This window comes from Electrophorus electricus, chromosome 13 (assembly GCF_041902795.1).
Source record: "Electrophorus electricus isolate QZ-2024a chromosome 13, ASM4190279v1, whole genome shotgun sequence".
Lineage (NCBI taxonomy): Eukaryota > Metazoa > Chordata > Actinopteri > Gymnotiformes > Gymnotidae > Electrophorus > Electrophorus electricus.
The window spans coordinates 19148544-19169854 of record NC_137509.1 but is presented as its reverse complement, the minus strand read 5'-3'; the positions used below and the strand labels follow the sequence as shown (position 1 = coordinate 19169854).

At 36.8% G+C, this 21311-nt stretch overlaps 24 pseudogenes; all 24 read right to left on the bottom strand.

Annotated features, from left to right (window-relative positions):
• Nucleotides 1–609: 609 nt before the first annotated feature.
• Nucleotides 610–728, bottom strand: LOC145643645 (5S ribosomal RNA; annotated as a pseudogene).
• Nucleotides 729–1958: 1230 nt separating this feature from the next.
• On the bottom strand, nucleotides 1959–2077 carry LOC145647196 (5S ribosomal RNA; annotated as a pseudogene).
• A 352-nt stretch (nucleotides 2078–2429) lies between these two features.
• LOC145650462 (5S ribosomal RNA) lies at nucleotides 2430–2548 on the bottom strand (annotated as a pseudogene).
• Nucleotides 2549–3338: 790 nt separating this feature from the next.
• On the bottom strand, nucleotides 3339–3457 carry LOC145649076 (5S ribosomal RNA; annotated as a pseudogene).
• Nucleotides 3458–4249: 792 nt separating this feature from the next.
• On the bottom strand, nucleotides 4250–4368 carry LOC145649859 (5S ribosomal RNA; annotated as a pseudogene).
• A 667-nt stretch (nucleotides 4369–5035) lies between these two features.
• Nucleotides 5036–5154, bottom strand: LOC145647352 (5S ribosomal RNA; annotated as a pseudogene).
• Nucleotides 5155–5506: 352 nt separating this feature from the next.
• On the bottom strand, nucleotides 5507–5625 carry LOC145647081 (5S ribosomal RNA; annotated as a pseudogene).
• A 791-nt stretch (nucleotides 5626–6416) lies between these two features.
• On the bottom strand, nucleotides 6417–6535 carry LOC145650831 (5S ribosomal RNA; annotated as a pseudogene).
• Nucleotides 6536–7203: 668 nt separating this feature from the next.
• LOC145643644 (5S ribosomal RNA) lies at nucleotides 7204–7322 on the bottom strand (annotated as a pseudogene).
• Nucleotides 7323–7990: 668 nt separating this feature from the next.
• LOC145644146 (5S ribosomal RNA) lies at nucleotides 7991–8109 on the bottom strand (annotated as a pseudogene).
• Nucleotides 8110–8903: 794 nt separating this feature from the next.
• LOC145647804 (5S ribosomal RNA) lies at nucleotides 8904–9022 on the bottom strand (annotated as a pseudogene).
• A 1231-nt stretch (nucleotides 9023–10253) lies between these two features.
• On the bottom strand, nucleotides 10254–10372 carry LOC145644546 (5S ribosomal RNA; annotated as a pseudogene).
• Nucleotides 10373–11163: 791 nt separating this feature from the next.
• On the bottom strand, nucleotides 11164–11282 carry LOC145647195 (5S ribosomal RNA; annotated as a pseudogene).
• A 352-nt stretch (nucleotides 11283–11634) lies between these two features.
• Nucleotides 11635–11753, bottom strand: LOC145647056 (5S ribosomal RNA; annotated as a pseudogene).
• Nucleotides 11754–12544: 791 nt separating this feature from the next.
• LOC145647265 (5S ribosomal RNA) lies at nucleotides 12545–12663 on the bottom strand (annotated as a pseudogene).
• A 792-nt stretch (nucleotides 12664–13455) lies between these two features.
• LOC145647803 (5S ribosomal RNA) lies at nucleotides 13456–13574 on the bottom strand (annotated as a pseudogene).
• A 790-nt stretch (nucleotides 13575–14364) lies between these two features.
• LOC145647194 (5S ribosomal RNA) lies at nucleotides 14365–14483 on the bottom strand (annotated as a pseudogene).
• A 793-nt stretch (nucleotides 14484–15276) lies between these two features.
• On the bottom strand, nucleotides 15277–15395 carry LOC145644545 (5S ribosomal RNA; annotated as a pseudogene).
• A 790-nt stretch (nucleotides 15396–16185) lies between these two features.
• LOC145647080 (5S ribosomal RNA) lies at nucleotides 16186–16304 on the bottom strand (annotated as a pseudogene).
• A 791-nt stretch (nucleotides 16305–17095) lies between these two features.
• LOC145649351 (5S ribosomal RNA) lies at nucleotides 17096–17214 on the bottom strand (annotated as a pseudogene).
• A 668-nt stretch (nucleotides 17215–17882) lies between these two features.
• Nucleotides 17883–18001, bottom strand: LOC145647802 (5S ribosomal RNA; annotated as a pseudogene).
• A 790-nt stretch (nucleotides 18002–18791) lies between these two features.
• On the bottom strand, nucleotides 18792–18910 carry LOC145649540 (5S ribosomal RNA; annotated as a pseudogene).
• Nucleotides 18911–19701: 791 nt separating this feature from the next.
• LOC145649350 (5S ribosomal RNA) lies at nucleotides 19702–19820 on the bottom strand (annotated as a pseudogene).
• Nucleotides 19821–20488: 668 nt separating this feature from the next.
• On the bottom strand, nucleotides 20489–20607 carry LOC145643643 (5S ribosomal RNA; annotated as a pseudogene).
• Nucleotides 20608–21311: the final 704 nt, after the last annotated feature.

Here is a 21311-nt window from a genome sequence, read left to right as displayed (position 1 = left end):
ATTTTTTTTATTAATCCCTGCACTTGACATTCTAGAATGTTATCTTGAATGTAATTAAATGATGCAATAAAAGCTTACAATACGGAGCTGGTATACGGAGGCACTAATTATTCACTGCACTTCAAATTTGAACATGATAGCTTGAACATAAATTAAAGGGATGGAATACAGTCTTACAGCACCTGCTATTCCCTGGTACTAAAATATTTCTATTTAAACTGTACACTTCACATACAAGCTTGTCAGTTGCAGATTAGACTAAAGTGATGCAACAAAAACTTACAGCATCTGCTATTCCCAGGTGCTAACAGATAGTTTTTTTAATTAATCACTGCACTTCACATCCTAGCATGTCATCTTGAAAGTAAATTAAAGTGATGCAAGAGAAGCTTACAGCATCTCGTAGTCCAAGGTGCTAACAGATAGATTTTTGATGAATAACTGCACTTCACATTCAGGCATGTGAGTTGGAGAGTAAATGAAAGTGATGCAAAAAAAACTTACAGCATCGGCTATTCCCAGGTGCTAACAGATAGTTTTTTTTTATTAATCACTGCACTTCACATTTGAGCATGTCAGCTTGAAAGTAAATTAAAGTGATGCAAGAAGAGCTTACAGCACCTGGTATTCCTAGGTAGAGTCCCACCTCAGTACTATCCAGGCCCAAACTTGCTTAGCTTCCAAGGTCAAATGAGATTGCACTTTCTCAAGCTGGTGTGGCCGTAAGCCTTAAACACTTACTCAAATTGCCTAATCATAGCAAATATGATCAAAGACCAATCTGACAATTTTTTTTATTAATCCCTGCACTTGACATTCTAGAATGTTATCTTGAATGTAAATTAAATGATGCAATAAAAGCTTACAACATCTGGTATACGGAGGCACTAACAGACAGTTTTTTGATGAATCACTGCACTTCACATTCAGGCATGTGAGTTGGAGAGTAAATGAAAGTGATGCAAAAAAAACTTACAGCATCTGCTATTCCCAGGTGCTAACAGATAGTTTGAGTTAATTATTCACTGCACTTCAAATTTGAACATGATAGCTTGAACATAAATTAAAGGGATGGAATACAGTCTTACAGCACCTGCTATTCCCTGGTACTAAAAGATTTCTATTTAATCTGTACACTTCACATACAAGCTTGTCAGTTGCAGATTAGAGTAAAGTGATGCAACAAAAACTTACAGCATCTGCTATTCCCAGGTGCTAACAGATAGTTTTTTTAATTAATCACTGCACTTCACATCCTAGCATGTCATCTTGAAAGTAAATTAAAGTGATGCAAGAGAAGCTTAACAGCATCTCGTAGTCCAAGGTGCTAACAGATAGATTTTTGATGAATAACTGCACTTCACATTCAGGCATGTGAGTTGGAGAGTAAATGAAAGTGATGCAAAAAAAACTTACAGCATCTGCTATTCCCAGGTGCTAACAGATAGTTTGAGTTAATTATTCACTGCACTTCAAATTTGAACATGATAGCTTGAACATAAATTAAAGGGATGCAATACAATCTTACAGCACCTGCTATTCCCTGGTACTAAAATATTTCTATTTAATCTGTACACTTCACATACAAGCTTGTCAGTTGCAGATTAAAGTAAAGTGATGCAACAAAAACTTACAGCATCTGCTATTCCCAGGTGCTAACAGATAGTTTTTTTAATTAATCACTGCATTTCACATCCTAGCATGTCATCTTGACAGTAAATTAAAGTGATTCAAGAGAAGCTTACAGCATCTCGTAGTCCAAGGTGCTAACAGATAGTTTTTGATGAATAACTGCACTTCACATTCAGGCATGTGAGTTGGAGAGTAAATGAAAGTGATGCAAAAAAAACTTACAGCATCTGCTATTCCCAGGTGCTAACAGATAGTTTTTTTTATTAATCACTGCACTTCACATTTGAGCATGTCAGCTTGAAAGTAAATTAAAGTGATGCAAGAAAAGCTTACAGCACCTGGTATTCCTAGGTAGGGTCCCACCTCAGTACTATCCAGGCCCAAACTTGTTTAGCTTCCAAGGTCAGATGAGATTGGGCGTTCTCAAGCTGGTGTGGCCGTAAGCCTTAAACACTTACTCAAATTGCCTAATAATAGCAAATATGATCAAAGACCAATCTGACAATTTTTTTTATTAATCCCTGCACTTGACATTCTAGAATGTTATCTTGAATGTAAATTAAATGATGCAATAAAAGCTTACAACATCTGGTATACGGAGGCACTAACAGACAGTTTTTTGATGAATCACTGCACTTCACATTCAGGCATGTGAGTTGGAGAGTAAATGAAAGTGATGCAAAAAAAACTTACAGCATCTGCTATTCCCAGGTGCTAACAGATAGTTTTTTTTATTAATCACTGCACTTCACATTTGAGCATGTCAGCTTGAAAGTAAATTAAAGTGATGCAAGAAAAGCTTACAGCACCTGGTATTCCTAGGTAGAGCCCCACCTCAGTACTATCCAGGCCCAAACTTGCTTACCTTCCAAGGTAAGATGAGATTGGGCGTTCTCAAGCTGGTGTGGCCGTAAGCCTTAAGCACTTACTCAAATTGCCTAATCATAGCAAATATGATCAAAGACCAATCTGACAATTTTTTTTATTAATCCCTGCACTTGACATTCTAGAATGTTATCTTGAATGTAAATTAAATGATGCAATAAAAGCTTACAACATCTGGTATACGGAGGCACTAACAGACAGTTTTTTGATGAATCACTGCACTTCACATTCAGGCATGTGAGTTGGAGAGTAAATGAAAGTGATGCAAAAAAAATGTACAGCATCTGCTATTCCCAGGTGCTATCAGATAGTTTGAGTTAATTATTCACTGCACTTCAAATTTGAACATGATAGCTTGAACATACATTAAAGGGATGCAATACAATCTTACAGCACCTGCTATTCCCTGGTACTAAAATATTTCTATTTAATCTGTACACTTCACATACAAGCTTGTCAGTTGCAGATTAAAGTAAAGTGATGCAACAAAAACTTACAGCATCTGCTATTCCCAGGTGCTAACAGATAGTTTTTTTAATTAATCACTGCATTTCACATCCTAGCATGTCATCTTGACAATAAATTAAAGTGATTCAAGAGAAGCTTACAGCATCTCGTAGTCCAAGGTGCTAACAGATAGTTTTTGATGAATCACTGCACTTCACATTCAGGCATGTGAGTTGGAGAGTAAATGAAAGTGATGCAAAAAAAACTTACAGCATCGGCTATTCCCAGGTGCTAACAGATAGTTTTTTTTATTAATCACTGCACTTCACATTTGAGCATGTCAGCTTGAAAGTAAATTAAAGTGATGCAAGAAAAGCTTACAGCACCTGGTATTCCTAGGTAGGGTCCCACCTCAGTACTATCCAGGCCCAAACTTGCTTAGCTTCCAAGGTCAGATGAGGTTGGGCGTTCTCAAGCTGGTGTGGCCATAAGCCTTAAACACTTACTCAAATTGCCTAATCATAGCAAATATGATCAAAGACCAATCTGACAATTTTTTTTATTAATCCCTGCACTTGACATTCTAGAATGTTATCTTGAATGTAAATTAAATGATGCAATAAAAGCTTACAACATCTGGTATACGGAGGCACTAACAGACAGTTTTTTGATGAATCACTGCACTTCACATTCAGGCATGTGAGTTGGAGAGTAAATGAAAGTGATGCAAAAAAAACTTACAGCATCTGCTATTCCCAGGTGCTAACAGATAGTTTGAGTTAATTATTCACTGCACTTCAAATTTGAACATGATAGCTTGAACATAAATTAAAGGGATGGAATACAGTCTTACAGCACCTGCTATTCCCTGGTACTAAAATATTTCTATTTAATCTGTACACTTCACATACAAGCTTGTCAGTTGCAGATTAAAGTAAAGTGATGCAACAAAAACTTACAGCATCTGCTATTCCCAGGTGCTAACAGATAGTTTTTTTAATTAATCACTGCACTTCACATCCTAGCATGTCATCTTGAAAGTAAATTAAAGTGATGCAAGAGAAGCTTACAGCATCTCGTAGTCCAAGGTGCTAACAGATAGATTTTTGATGACTAACTGCACTTCACATTCAGGCATGTGAGTTGGAGAGTAAATGAAAGTGATGCAAAAAAAACTTACAGCATCGGCTATTCCCAGGTGCTAACAGATAGTTTTTTTTTATTAATCACTGCACTTCACATTTGAGCATGTCAGCTTGAAAGTAAATTAAAGTGATGCAAGAAAAGCTTACAGCACCTGGTATTAGTAGGTAGAGTCCCACCTCAGTACTATCCAGGCCCAAACTTGCTTAGCTTCCAAGGTCAGATGAGATTGGGCGTTCTCAAGCTGGTGTGGCCGTAAGCCTTAAACACTTACTCAAATTGCCTAATCATAGCAAATATGATCAAAGACCAATCTGACAATTTTTTTTATTACTCCCTGCACTTGACATTCTAGAATGTTATCTTGAATGTAATTAAATGATGCAATAAAAGCTTACAATACGGAGCTGGTATACGGAGGCACTAATTATTCACTGCACTTCAAATTTGAACATGATAGCTTGAACATAAATTAAAGGGATGCAATACAATCTTACAGCACCTGCTATTCCCTGGTACTAAAAGATTTCTATTTAATCTGTACACTTCACATACAAGCTTGTCAGTAGCAGATTAAATTAAAGTGATTCAACAAAAACTTACAGCATCTGCTATTCCCAGTTGCCAACAGATAGTTTTTTTAATCAATCACTGCATTTCACATCCTAGCATGTCATCTTGACAGTAAATTAAAGTGATGCAAGAGAAGCTTACAGCATCTCGTAGTCCAAGGTGCTAACAGATAGTTTTTTGATGAATCACTGCACTTCACATTCAGGCATGTGAGTTGGAGAGTAAATGAAAGTGATGCAAAAAAAACTTACAGCATCTGCTATTCCCAGGTGCTAACAGATAGTTTTTTTTATTAATCACTGCACTTCACATTTGAGCATGTTAGCTTGAAAGTAAATTAAAGTGATGCAAGAAAAGCTTACAGCACCTGGTATTCCTAGGTAGGGTCCCACCTCAGTACTATCCAGGCCCAAACTTGCTTAGCTTCCAAGGTCAGATGAGATTGGGCATTCTCAAGCTGGTGTGGCCGTAAGCCTTTAACACTTACTCTAATTGCCTAATCATAGCAAATATGATCAAAGACCAATCTGACAATTTTTTTTATTAATCCCTGCAATTGACATTCTAGAATGTTATCTTGAATGTAAATTAAATGATGCAATAAAAGCTTACAACATCTGGTATACGGAGGCACTAACAGACAGTTTTTTGATGAATCATTGCACTTTACATTCAGGCATGTGAGTTGGAGAGTAAATGAAAGTGATGCAAAAAAAACTTACAGCATCGGCTATTCCCAGGTGCTAACAGATAGTTTTTTTTATTAATCACTGCACTTCACATTTGAGCATGTCAGCTTGAAAGTAAATTAAAGTGATGCAAGAAAAGCTTACAGCACCTGGTATTCCTAGGTAGGGTCCCACCTCAGTACTATCCAGGCCCAAACTTGCTTAGCTTCCAAGGTCAGATGAGATTGGGCGTTCTCAAGCTGGTGTGGCCGTAAACCTTATACGCTTACTCAAATTGCCTAATCATAGCAAATATGATCAAAGACCAATCTGACAATTTTTTTTATTAATCCCTGCACTTGACATTCTAGACTGTTATCTTGAATGTAAATTAAATGATGCAATAAAAGCTTACAACATCTGGTATACGGAGGCACTAACAGACAGTTTTTTGATGAATCACTGCACTTCACATTCAGGCATGTGAGTTGGAGAGTAAATGAAAGTGATGCAAAAAAAACTTACAGCATCTGCTATTCCGAGGTGCTAACAGATAGTTTGAGTTAATTATTCACTGCACTTCAAATTTGAACATGATAGCTTGAACATAAATTAAAGGGATGCAATACAATCTTACAGCACCTGCTATTCCCTGGTACTAAAATATTTCTATTTAATCTGTACACTTCACATACAAGCTTGTCAGTTGCAGATTAAATTTAAGTGATTCAACAAAAACTTACAGCATCTGCTATTCCCAGGTGCCAACAGATAGTTTTTTTAATTAATCACTGCATTTCACATCCTAGCATGTCATCTTGACAGTAAATTAAAGTGATGCAAGAGAAGCTTACAGCATCTCGTAGTCCAAGGTGCTAACAGATAGTTTTTTGATGAATCACTGCACTTCACATTCAGGCATGTGAGTTGGAGAGTAAATGAAAGTGATGCAAAAAAAACTTACAGCATCGGCTATTCCCAGGTGCTAACAGATGGTTTTTTTTATTAATCACTGCACTTCACATTTGAGCATGTTAGCTTGAAAGTAAATTAAAGTGATGCAAGAAAAGCTTACAGCACCTGGTATTCCTAGGTAGGGTCCCACCTCAGTACTATCCAGGACCAAACTTGCTCAGCTTCCAAGGTCAGATGAGATTGGGCATTCTCAAGCTGGTGTGGCCGTAAGCCTTAAACACTTACTCAAATTGCCTAATCATAGCAAATATGATCAAAGACCAATCTGACAATTTTTTTTATTAATCCCTGCACTTGACATTCTAGAATGTTATCTTGAATTTAATTAAATGATGCAATAAAAGCTTACAATACGGAGCTGGTATACGGAGGCACTAATTATTCACTGCACTTCAAATTTGAACATGATAGCTTGAACATAAATTAAAGGGATGCAATACAATCTTACAGCACCTGCTATTCCCTGGTACTAAAATATTTCTATTTAATCTGTACACTTCACATACAAGCTTGTCAGTTGCAGATTAGACTAAAGTGATGCAACAAAAACTTACAGCATCTGCTATTCCCAGGTGCTAACAGATAGTTTTTTTAATTAATCACTGCACTTCACATCCTAGCATGTCATCTTGAAAGTAAATTAAAGTGATGCAAGAGAAGCTTACAGCATCTCGTAGTCCAAGGTGCTAACAGATAGATTTTTGATGAATAACTGCACTTCACATTCAGGCATGTGAGTTGGAGAGTAAATGAAAGTGATGCAAAAAAAACTTACAGCATCGGCTATTCCCAGGTGCTAACAGATAGTTTTTTTTTATTAATCACTGCACTTCACATTTGAGCATGTCAGCTTGAAAGTAAATTAAAGTGATGCAAGAAGAGCTTACAGCACCTGGTATTCCTAGGTAGAGTCCCACCTCAGTACTATCCAGGCCCAAACTTGCTTAGCTTCCAAGGTCAAATGAGATTGCACTTTCTCAAGCTGGTGTGGCCGTAAGCCTTAAACACTTACTCAAATTGCCTAATCATAGCAAATATGATCAAAGACCAATCTGACAATTTTTTTTATTAATCCCTGCACTTGACATTCTAGAATGTTATCTTGAATGTAATTAAATGATGCAATAAAAGCTTACAATACGGAGCTGGTATACGGAGGCACTAATTATTCACTGCACTTCAAATTTGAACATGATAGCTTGAACATAAATTAAAGGGATGGAATACAGTCTTACAGCACCTGCTATTCCCTGGTACTAAAATATTTCTATTTAATCTGTACACTTCACATACAAGCTTGTCAGTTGCAGATTAGACTAAAGTGATGCAACAAAAACTTACAGCATCTGCTATTCCCAGGTGCTAACAGATAGTTTTTTTAATTAATCACTGCACTTCACATCCTAGCATGTCATCTTGAAAGTAAATTAAAGTGATGCAAGAGAAGCTTACAGCATCTCGTAGTCCAAGGTGCTAACAGATAGATTTTTGATGAATAACTGCACTTCACATTCAGGCATGTGAGTTGGAGAGTAAATGAAAGTGATGCAAAAAAAACTTACAGCATCGGCTATTCCCAGGTGCTAACAGATAGTTTTTTTTTATTAATCACTGCACTTCACATTTGAGCATGTCAGCTTGAAAGTAAATTAAAGTGATGCAAGAAGAGCTTACAGCACCTGGTATTCCTAGGTAGAGTCCCACCTCAGTACTATCCAGGCCCAAACTTGCTTAGCTTCCAAGGTCAAATGAGATTGCACTTTCTCAAGCTGGTGTGGCCGCAAGCCTTAAACACTTACTCAAATTGCCTAATCATAGCAAATATGATCAAAGACCAATCTGACAATTTTTTTTATTAATCCCTGCACTTGACATTCTAGAATGTTATCTTGAATGTAAATTAAATGATGCAATAAAAGCTTACAACATCTGGTATACGGAGGCACTAACAGACAGTTTTTTGATGAATCACTGCACTTCACATTCAGGCATGTGAGTTGGAGAGTAAATGAAAGTGATGCAAAAAAAACTTACAGCATCTGCTATTCCCAGGTGCTAACAGATAGTTTGAGTTAATTATTCACTGCACTTCAAATTTGAACATGATAGCTTGAACATAAATTAAAGGGATGGAATACAGTCTTACAGCACCTGCTATTCCCTGGTACTAAAAGATTTCTATTTAATCTGTACACTTCACATACAAGCTTGTCAGTTGCAGATTAGAGTAAAGTGATGCAACAAAAACTTACAGCATCTGCTATTCCCAGGTGCTAACAGATAGTTTTTTTAATTAATCACTGCACTTCACATCCTAGCATGTCATCTTGAAAGTAAATTAAAGTGATGCAAGAGAAGCTTAACAGCATCTCGTAGTCCAAGGTGCTAACAGATAGATTTTTGATGAATAACTGCACTTCACATTCAGGCATGTGAGTTGGAGAGTAAATGAAAGTGATGCAAAAAAAACTTACAGCATCGGCTATTCCCAGGTGCTAACAGATAGTTTTTTTTTTATTAATCACTGCACTTCACATTTGAGCATGTCAGCTTGAAAGTAAATTAAAGTGATGCAAGAAGAGCTTACAGCACCTGGTATTCCTAGGTAGAGTCCCACCTCAGTACTATCCAGGCCCAAACTTGCTTAGCTTCCAAGGTCAGATGAGATTGGACGTTCTCAAGCTGGTGTGGCCGTAAGCCTTAAACACTTACTCAAATTGCCTAATCATAGCAAATATGATCAAAGACCAATCTGACAATTTTTTTTATTAATCCCTGCACTTGACATTCTAGAATGTTATCTTGAATGTAAATTAAATGATGCAATAAAAGCTTACAACATCTGGTATACGGAGGCACTAACAGACAGTTTTTTGATGAATCACTGCACTTCACATTCAGGCATGTGAGTTGGAGAGTAAATGAAAGTGATGCAAAAAAAACTTACAGCATCTGCTATTCCCAGGTGCTAACAGATAGTTTGAGTTAATTATTCACTGCACTTCAAATTTGAACATGATAGCTTGAACATAAATTAAAGGGATGCAATACAATCTTACAGCACCTGCTATTCCCTGGTACTAAAATATTTCTATTTAATCTGTACACTTCACATACAAGCTTGTCAGTTGCAGATTAAAGTAAAGTGATGCAACAAAAACTTACAGCATCTGCTATTCCCAGGTGCTAACAGATAGTTTTTTTAATTAATCACTGCATTTCACATCCTAGCATGTCATCTTGACAGTAAATTAAAGTGATTCAAGAGAAGCTTACAGCATCTCGTAGTCCAAGGTGCTAACAGATAGTTTTTGATGAATAACTGCACTTCACATTCAGGCATGTGAGTTGGAGAGTAAATGAAAGTGATGCAAAAAAAACTTACAGCATCTGCTATTCCCAGGTGCTAACAGATAGTTTGAGTTAATTATTCACTGCACTTCAAATTTGAACATGATAGCTTGAACATAAATTAAAGGGATGGAATACAGTCTTACAGCACCTGCTATTCCCTGGTACTAAAAGATTTCTATTTAATCTGTACACTTCACATACAAGCTTGTCAGTTGCAGATTAGAGTAAAGTGATGCAACAAAAACTTACAGCATCTGCTATTCCCAGGTGCTAACAGATAGTTTTTTTAATTAATCACTGCACTTCACATCCTAGCATGTCATCTTGAAAGTAAATTAAAGTGATGCAAGAGAAGCTTAACAGCATCTCGTAGTCCAAGGTGCTAACTGATAGATTTTTGATGAATAACTGCACTTCACATTCAGGCATGTGAGCTGGAGAGTAAATGAAAGTGATGCAAAAAAAACTTACAGCATCGGCTATTCCCAGGTGCTAACAGATAGTTTTTTTTTATTAATCACTGCACTTCACATTTGAGCATGTCAGCTTGAAAGTAAATTAAAGTGATGCAAGAAGAGCTTACAGCACCTGGTATTCCTAGGTAGAGTCCCACCTCAGTATTATCCAGGCCCAAACTTGCTTAGCTTCCAAGGTCAGATGAGATTGCACTTTCTCAAGCTGGTGTGGCCGTAAGCCACACCAGACTTACTCAAATTGCCTAATCATAGCAAATATGATCAAAGACCAATCTGACAATTTTTTTTATTAATCCCTGCACTTGACATTCTAGAATGTTATCTTGATTGTAAATTAAATGATGCAATAAAAGCTTACAACATCTGGTATACGGAGGCACTAACAGACAGTTTTTTGATGAATCACTGCACTTCACATTCAGGCATGTGAGTTGGAGAGTAAATGAAAGTGATGCAAAAAAAACTTACAGCATCTGCTATTCCCAGGTGCTAACAGATAGTTTGAGTTAATTATTCACTGCACTTCAAATTTGAACATGATAGCTTGAACATAAATTAAAGGGATGCAATACAATCTTACAGCACCTGCTATTCCCTGGTACTAAAATATTTCTATTTAATCTGTACACTTCACATACAAGCTTGTCAGTTGCAGATTAAAGTAAAGTGATGCAACAAAAACTTACAGCATCTGCTATTCCCAGGTGCTAACAGATAGTTTTTTTAATTAATCACTGCATTTCACATCCTAGCATGTCATCTTGACAGTAAATTAAAGTGATTCAAGAGAAGCTTACAGCATCTCGTAGTCCAAGGTGCTAACAGATAGTTTTTGATGAATAACTGCACTTCACATTCAGGCATGTGAGTTGGAGAGTAAATGAAAGTGATGCAAAAAAAACTTACAGCATCTGCTATTCCCAGGTGCTAACAGATAGTTTTTTTTATTAATCACTGCACTTCACATTTGAGCATGTCAGCTTGAAAGTAAATTAAAGTGATGCAAGAAAAGCTTACAGCACCTGGTATTCCTAGGTAGGGTCCCACCTCAGTACTATCCAGGCCCAAACTTGTTTAGCTTCCAAGGTCAGATGAGATTGGGCGTTCTCAAGCTGGTGTGGCCGTAAGCCTTAAACACTTACTCAAATTGCCTAATAATAGCAAATATGATCAAAGACCAATCTGACAATTTTTTTTATTAATCCCTGCACTTGACATTCTAGAATGTTATCTTGAATGTAAATTAAATGATGCAATAAAAGCTTACAACATCTGGTATACGGAGGCACTAACAGACAGTTTTTTGATGAATCACTGCACTTCACATTCAGGCATGTGAGTTGGAGAGTAAATGAAAGTGATGCAAAAAAAACTTACAGCATCTGCTATTCCCAGGTGCTAACAGATAGTTTTTTTTATTAATCACTGCACTTCACATTTGAGCATGTTAGCTTGAAAGTAAATTAAAGTGATGCAAGAAAAGCTTACAGCACCTGGTATTCCTAGGTAGGGTCCCACCTTAGTACTACCCAGGCCCAAACTTGCTTAGCTTCCAAGGTCAGATGAGATTGGGCGTTCTCAAGCTGGTGAGGCCGTAAGCCTTAAACACTTACTCAAATTGCCTAATCATAGCAAATATGATCAAAGACCAATCTGACAATTTTTTTATTAATCCCTGCACTTGACATTCTAGAATGTTATCTTGAATGTAAATTAAATGATGCAATAAAAGCTTACAACATCTGGTATACGGAGGCACTAACAGACAGTTTTTTGATGAATCACTGCACTTCACATTCAGGCATGTGAGTTGGAGAGTAAATGAAAGTGATGCAAAAAAAACTTACAGCATCTGCTATTCCCAGGTGCTAACAGATAGTTTGAGTTAATTATTCACTGCACTTCAAATTTGAACATGATAGCTTGAACATAAATTAAAGGGATGGAATACAGTCTTACAGCACCTGCTATTCCCTGGTACTAAAATATTTCTATTTAATCTGTACACTTCACATACAAGCTTGTCAGTTGCAGATTAAAGTAAAGTGATGCAACAAAAACTTACAGCATCTGCTATTCCCAGGTGCTAACAGATAGTTTTTTTAATTAATCACTGCACTTCACATCCTAGCATGTCATCTTGAAAGTAAATTAAAGTGATGCAAGAGAAGCTTACAGCATCTCGTAGTCCAAGGTGCTAACAGATAGATTTTTGATGAATAACTGCACTTCACATTCAGGCATGTGAGTTGGAGAGTAAATGAAAGTGATGCAAAAAAAACTTACAGCATCGGCTATTCCCAGGTGCTAACAGATAGTTTTTTTTTATTAATCACTGCACTTCACATTTGAGCATGTTAGCTTGAAAGTAAATTAAAGTGATGCAAGAAAAGCTTACAGCACCTGGTATTCCTAGGTAGGGTCCCACCTTAGTACTACCCAGGCCCAAACTTGCTTAGCTTCCAAGGTCAGATGAGATTGGGCGTTCTCAAGCTGGTGAGGCTGTAAGCCTTAAACACTTACTCAAATTGCCTAATCATAGCAAATATGATCAAAGACCAATCTGACAATTTTTTTATTAATCCCTGCACTTGACATTCTAGAATGTTATCTTGAATGTAAATTAAATGATGCAATAAAAGCTTACAACATCTGGTATACGGAGGCACTAACAGACAGTTTTTTGATGAATCACTGCACTTCACATTCAGGCATGTGAGTTGGAGAGTAAATGAAAGTGATGCAAAAAAAACTTACAGCATCTGCTATTCCCAGGTGCTAACAGATAGTTTGAGTTAATTATTCACTGCACTTCAAATTTGAACATGATAGCTTGAACATAAATTAAAGGGATGGAATACAGTCTTACAGCACCTGCTATTCCCTGGTACTAAAATATTTCTATTTAATCTGTACACTTCACATACAAGCTTGTCAGTTGCAGATTAAAGTAAAGTGATGCAACAAAAACTTACAGCATCTGCTATTCCCAGGTGCTAACAGATAGTTTTTTTAATTAATCACTGCACTTCACATCCTAGCATGTCATCTTGAAAGTAAATTAAAGTGATGCAAGAGAAGCTTACAGCATCTCGTAGTCCAAGGTGCTAACAGATAGATTTTTGATGAATAACTGCACTTCACATTCAGGCATGTGAGTTGGAGAGTAAATGAAAGTGATGCAAAAAAAACTTACAGCATCGGCTATTCCCAGGTGCTAACAGATAGTTTTTTTTTTATTAATCACTGCACTTCACATTTGAGCATGTCAGCTTGAAAGTAAATTAAAGTGATGCAAGAAGAGCTTACAGCACCTGGTATTCCTAGGTAGAGTCCCACCTCAGTACTATCCAGGCCCAAACTTGCTTAGCTTCCAAGGTCAGATGAGATTGGACGTTCTCAAGCTGGTGTGGCCGTAAGCCTTAAACACTTACTCAAATTGCCTAATCATAGCAAATATGATCAAAGACCAATCTGACAATTTTTTTTATTAATCCCTGCACTTGACATTCTAGAATGTTATCTTGAATGTAAATTAAATGATGCAATAAAAGCTTACAACATCTGGTATACGGAGGCACTAACAGACAGTTTTTTGATGAATCACTGCACTTCACATTCAGGCATGTGAGTTGGAGAGTAAATGAAAGTGATGCAAAAAAAACTTACAGCATCTGCTATTCCCAGGTGCTAACAGATAGTTTGAGTTAATTATTCACTGCACTTCAAATTTGAACATGATAGCTTGAACATAAATTAAAGGGATGCAATACAATCTTACAGCACCTGCTATTCCCTGGTACTAAAATATTTCTATTTAATCTGTACACTTCACATACAAGCTTGTCAGTTGCAGATTAAAGTAAAGTGATGCAACAAAAACTTACAGCATCTGCTATTCCCAGGTGCTAACAGATAGTTTTTTTAATTAATCACTGCATTTCACATCCTAGCATGTCATCTTGACAGTAAATTAAAGTGATTCAAGAGAAGCTTACAGCATCTCGTAGTCCAAGGTGCTAACAGATAGTTTTTGATGAATAACTGCACTTCACATTCAGGCATGTGAGTTGGAGAGTAAATGAAAGTGATGCAAAAAAAACTTACAGCATCTGCTATTCCCAGGTGCTAACAGATAGTTTTTTTTATTAATCACTGCACTTCACATTTGAGCATGTCAGCTTGAAAGTAAATTAAAGTGATGCAAGAAAAGCTTACAGCACCTGGTATTCCTAGGTAGGGTCCCACCTCAGTACTATCCAGGCCCAAACTTGTTTAGCTTCCAAGGTCAGATGAGATTGGGCGTTCTCAAGCTGGTGTGGCCGTAAGCCTTAAACACTTACTCAAATTGCCTAATAATAGCAAATATGATCAAAGACCAATCTGACAATTTTTTTTATTAATCCCTGCACTTGACATTCTAGAATGTTATCTTGAATGTAAATTAAATGATGCAATAAAAGCTTACAACATCTGGTATACGGAGGCACTAACAGACAGTTTTTTGATGAATCACTGCACTTCACATTCAGGCATGTGAGTTGGAGAGTAAATGAAAGTGATGCAAAAAAAACTTACAGCATCTGCTATTCCCAGGTGCTAACAGATAGTTTGAGTTAATTATTCACTGCACTTCAAATTTGAACATGATAGCTTGAACATAAATTAAAGGGATGGAATACAGTCTTACAGCACCTGCTATTCCCTGGTACTAAAAGATTTCTATTTAATCTGTACACTTCACATACAAGCTTGTCAGTTGCAGATTAGAGTAAAGTGATGCAACAAAAACTTACAGCATCTGCTATTCCCAGGTGCTAACAGATAGTTTTTTTAATTAATCACTGCACTTCACATCCTAGCATGTCATCTTGAAAGTAAATTAAAGTGATGCAAGAGAAGCTTAACAGCATCTCGTAGTCCAAGGTGCTAACTGATAGATTTTTGATGAATAACTGCACTTCACATTCAGGCATGTGAGTTGGAGAGTAAATGAAAGTGATGCAAAAAAAACTTACAGCATCGGCTATTCCCAGGTGCTAACAGATAGTTTTTTTTTATTAATCACTGCACTTCACATTTGAGCATGTCAGCTTGAAAGTAAATTAAAGTGATGCAAGAAGAGCTTACAGCACCTGGTATTCCTAGGTAGAGTCCCACCTCAGTATTATCCAGGCCCAAACTTGCTTAGCTTCCAAGGTCAGATGAGATTGCACTTTCTCAAGCTGGTGTGGCCGTAAGCCTTAAACACTTACTCAAATTGCCTAATCATAGCAAATATGATCAAAGACCAATCTGACAATTTTTTTTATTAATCCCTGCACTTGACATTCTAGAATGTTATCTTGATTGTAAATTAAATGATGCAATAAAAGCTTACAACATCTGGTATACGGAGGCACTAACAGACAGTTTTTTGATGAATCACTGCACTTCACATTCAGGCATGTGAGTTGGAGAGTAAATGAAAGTGATGCAAAAAAAACTTACAGCATCTGCTATTCCCAGGTGCTAACAGATAGTTTGAGTTAATTATTCACTGCACTTCAAATTTGAACATGATAGCTTGAACATAAATTAAAGGGATGCAATACAATCTTACAGCACCTGCTATTCCCTGGTACTAAAATATTTCTATTTAATCTGTACACTTCACATACAAGCTTGTCAGTTGCAGATTAAAGTAAAGTGATGCAACAAAAACTTACAGCATCTGCTATTCCCAGGTGCTAACAGATAGTTTTTTTAATTAATCACTGCATTTCACATCCTAGCATGTCATCTTGACAATAAATTAAAGTGATTCAAGAGAAGCTTACAGCATCTCGTAGTCCAAGGTGCTAACAGATAGTTTTTGATGAATCACTGCACTTCACATTCAGGCATGTGAGTTGGAGAGTAAATGAAAGTGATGCAAAAAAAACTTACAGCATCGGCTATTCCCAGGTGCTAACAGATAGTTTTTTTTATTAATCACTGCACTTCACATTTGAGCATGTCAGCTTGAAAGTAAATTAAAGTGATGCAAGAAAAGCTTACAGCACCTGGTATTCCTAGGTAGGGTCCCACCTCAGTACTATCCAGGCCCAAACTTGCTTAGCTTCCAAGGTCAGATGAGATTGGGCGTTCTCAAGCTGGTGTGGCCGTAAACCTTATACGCTTACTCAAATTGCCTAATCATAGCAAATATGATCAAAGACCAATCTGACAATTTTTTTTATTAATCCCTGCACTTGACATTCTAGACTGTTATCTTGAATGTAAATTAAATGATGCAATAAAAGCTTACAACATCTGGTATACGGAGGCACTAACAGACAGTTTTTTGATGAATCACTGCACTTCACATTCAGGCATGTGAGTTGGAGAGTAAATGAAAGTGATGCAAAAAAAACTTACAGCATCTGCTATTCCGAGGTGCTAACAGATAGTTTGAGTTAATTATTCACTGCACTTCAAATTTGAACATGATAGCTTGAACATAAATTAAAGGGATGCAATACAATCTTACAGCACCTGCTATTCCCTGGTACTAAAATATTTCTATTTAATCTGTACACTTCACATACAAGCTTGTCAGTTGCAGATTAAATTTAAGTGATTCAACAAAAACTTACAGCATCTGCTATTCCCAGGTGCCAACAGATAGTTTTTTTAATTAATCACTGCATTTCACATCCTAGCATGTCATCTTGACAGTAAATTAAAGTGATGCAAGAGAAGCTTACAGCATCTCGTAGTCCAAGGTGCTAACAGATAGTTTTTTGATGAATCACTGCACTTCACATTCAGGCATGTGAGTTGGAGAGTAAATGAAAGTGATGCAAAAAAAACTTACAGCATCGGCTATTCCCAGGTGCTAACAGATGGTTTTTTTTATTAATCACTGCACTTCACATTTGAGCATGTTAGCTTGAAAGTAAATTAAAGTGATGCAAGAAAAGCTTACAGCACCTGGTATTCCTAGGTAGGGTCCCACCTCAGTACTATCCAGGACCAAACTTGCTTAGCTTCCAAGGTCAGATGAGATTGGGCATTCTCAAGCTGGTGTGGCCGTAAGCCTTAAACACTTACTCAAATTGCCTAATCATAGCAAATATGATCAAAGACCAATCTGACAATTTTTTTTATTAATCCCTGCACTTGACATTCTAGAATGTTATCTTGAATGTAATTAAATGATGCAATAAAAGCTTACAATACGGAGCTGGTATACGGAGGCACTAATTATTCACTGCACTTCAAATTTGAACATGATAGCTTGAACATAAATTAAAGGGATGGAATACAGTCTTACAGCACCTGCTATTCCCTGGTACTAAAATATTTCTATTTAATCTGTACACTTCACATACAAGCTTGTCAGTTGCAGATTAGACTAAAGTGATGCAACAAAAACTTACAGCATCTGCTATTCCCAGGTGCTAACAGATAGTTTTTTTAATTAATCACTGCACTTCACATCCTAGCATGTCATCTTGAAAGTAAATTAAAGTGATGCAAGAGAAGCTTACAGCATCTCGTAGTCCAAGGTGCTAACAGATAGATTTTTGATGAATAACTGCACTTCACATTCAGGCATGTGAGTTGGAGAGTAAATGAAAGTGATGCAAAAAAAACTTACAGCATCGGCTATTCCCAGGTGCTAACAGATAGTTTTTTTTTATTAATCACTGCACTTCACATTTGAGCATGTCAGCTTGAAAGTAAATTAAAGTGATGCAAGAAGAGCTTACAGCACCTGGTATTCCTAGGTAGAGTCCCACCTCAGTACTATCCAGGCCCAAACTTGCTTAGCTTCCAAGGTCAGATGAGATTGGACGTTCTCAAGCTGGTGTGGCCGTAAGCCTTAAACACTTACTCAAATTGCCTAATCATAGCAAATATGATCAAAGACCAATCTGACAATTTTTTTTATTAATCCCTGCACTTGACATTCTAGAATGTTATCTTGAATGTAAATTAAATGATGCAATAAAAGCTTACAACATCTGGTATACGGAGGCACTAACAGACAGTTTTTTGATGAATCACTGCACTTCACATTCAGGCATGTGAGTTGGAGAGTAAATGAAAGTGATGCAAAAAAAATGTACAGCATCTGCTATTCCCAGGTGCTATCAGATAGTTTGAGTTAATTATTCACTGCACTTCAAATTTGAACATGATAGCTTGAACATACATTAAAGGGATGCAATACAATCTTACAGCACCTGCTATTCCCTGGTACTAAAATATTTCTATTTAATCTGTACACTTCACATACAAGCTTGTCAGTTGCAGATTAAAGTAAAGTGATGCAACAAAAACTTACAGCATCTGCTATTCCCAGGTGCTAACAGATAGTTTTTTTAATTAATCACTGCATTTCACATCCTAGCATGTCATCTTGACAATAAATTAAAGTGATTCAAGAGAAGCTTACAGCATCTCGTAGTCCAAGGTGCTAACAGATAGTTTTTGATGAATCACTGCACTTCACATTCAGGCATGTGAGTTGGAGAGTAAATGAAAGTGATGCAAAAAAAACTTACAGCATCGGCTATTCCCAGGTGCTAACAGATAGTTTTTTTTATTAATCACTGCACTTCACATTTGAGCATGTCAGCTTGAAAGTAAATTAAAGTGATGCAAGAAAAGCTTACAGCACCTGGTATTCCTAGGTAGGGTCCCACCTCAGTACTATCCAGGCCCAAACTTGCTTAGCTTTCAAGGTCAGATGAGATTGGGCGTTCTCAAGCTGGTGTGGCCATAAACCTTACACGCTTACTCAAATTGCCTAATCATAGCAAATATGATCAAAGACCAATCTGACAATTTTTTTTATTAATCCCTGCACTTGACATTCTAGACTGTTATCTTGAATGTAAATTAAATGATGCAATAAAAGCTTACAACATCTGGTATACGGAGGCACTAACAGACAGTTTTTTGATGAATCACTGCACTTCACATTCAGGCATGTGAGTTGGAGAGTAAATGAAAGTGATGCAAAGAAAACTTACAGCATCTGCTATTCCGAGGTGCTAACAGATAGTTTGAGTTAATTATTCACTGCACTTCAAATTTGAACATGATAGCTTGAACATAAATTAAAGGGATGCAATACAATCTTACAGCACCTGCTATTCCCTGGTACTAAAATATTTCTATTTAATCTGTACACTTCACATACAAGCTTGTCAGTTGCAGATTAAATTTAAGTGATTCAACAAAAACTTACAGCATCTGCTATTCCCAGGTGCCAACAGATAGTTTTTTTAATTAATCACTGCATTTCACATCCTAGCATGTCATCTTGACAGTAAATTAAAGTGATGCAAGAGAAGCTTACAGCATCTCGTAGTCCAAGGTGCTAACAGATAGTTTTTTGATGAATCACTGCACTTCACATTCAGGCATGTGAGTTGGAGAGTAAATGAAAGTGATGCAAAAAAAACTTACAGCATCGGCTATTCCCAGGTGCTAACAGATGGTTTTTTTTATTAATCACTGCACTTCACATTTGAGCATGTTAGCTTGAAAGTAAATTAAAGTGATGCAAGAAAAGCTTACAGCACCTGGTATTCCTAGGTAGGGTCCCACCTCAGTACTATCCAGGACCAAACTTGCTTAGCTTCCAAGGTCAGATGAGATTGGGCATTCTCAAGCTGGTGTGGCCGTAAGCCTTAAACACTTACTCAAATTGCCTAATCATAGCAAATATGATCAAAGACCAATCTGACAATTTTTTTTATTAATCCCTGCACTTGACATTCTAGAATGTTATCTTGAATGTAATTAAATGATGCAATAAAAGCTTACAATACGGAGCTGGTATACGGAGGCACTAATTATTCACTGCACTTCAAATTTGAACATGATAGCTTGAACATAAATTAAAGGGATGGAATACAGTCTTACAGCACCTGCTATTCCCTGGTACTAAAATATTTCTATTTAAACTGTACACTTCACATACAAGCTTGTCAGTTGCAGATTAGACTAAAGTGATGCAACAAAAACTTACAGCATCTGCTATTCCCAGGTGCTAACAGATAGTTTTTTTAATTAATCACTGCACTTCACATCCTAGCATGTCATCTTGAAAGTAAATTAAAGTGATGCAAGAGAAGCTTACAGCATCTCGTAGTCCAAGGTGCTAACAGATAGATTTTTGATGAATAACTGCACTTCACATTCAGGCATGTGAGTTGGAGAGTAAATGAAAGTGATGCAAAAAAAACTTACAGCATCGGCTATTCCCAGGTGCTAACAGATAGTTTTTTTTTATTAATCACTGCACTTCACATTTGAGCATGTCAGCTTGAAAGTAAATTAAAGTGATGCAAGAAGAGCTTACAGCACCTGGTATTCCTAGGTAGAGTCCCACCTCAGTACTATCCAGGCCCAAACTTGCTTAGCTTCCAAGGTCAAATGAGATTGCACTTTCTCAAGCTGGTGTGGCCGTAAGCCTTAAACACTTACTCAAATTGCCTAATCATAGCAAATATGATCAAAGACCAATCTGACAATTTTTTTTATTAATCCCTGCACTTGACATTCTAGAATGTTATCTTGAATGTAAATTAAATGATGCAATAAAAGCTTACAACATCTGGTATACGGAGGCACTAACAGACAGTTTTTTGATGAATCACTGCACTTCACATTCAGGCATGTGAGTTGGAGAGTAAATGAAAGTGATGCAAAAAAAACTTACAGCATCTGCTATTCCCAGGTGCTAACAGATAGTTTGAGTTAATTATTCACTGCACTTCAAATTTGAACATGATAGCTTGAACATAAATTAAAGGGATGGAATACAGTCTTACAGCACCTGCTATTCCCTGGTACTAAAAGATTTCTATTTAATCTGTACACTTCACATACAAGCTTGTCAGTTGCAGATTAGAGTAAAGTGATGCAACAAAAACTTACAGCATCTGCTATTCCCAGGTGCTAACAGATAGTTTTTTTAATTAATCACTGCACTTCACATCCTAGCATGTCATCTTGAAAGTAAATTAAAGTGATGCAAGAGAAGCTTAACAGCATCTCGTAGTCCAAGGTGCTAACAGATAGATTTTTGATGAATAACTGCACTTCACATTCAGGCATGTGAGTTGGAGAGTAAATGAAAGTGATGCAAAAAAAACTTACAGCATCTGCTATTCCC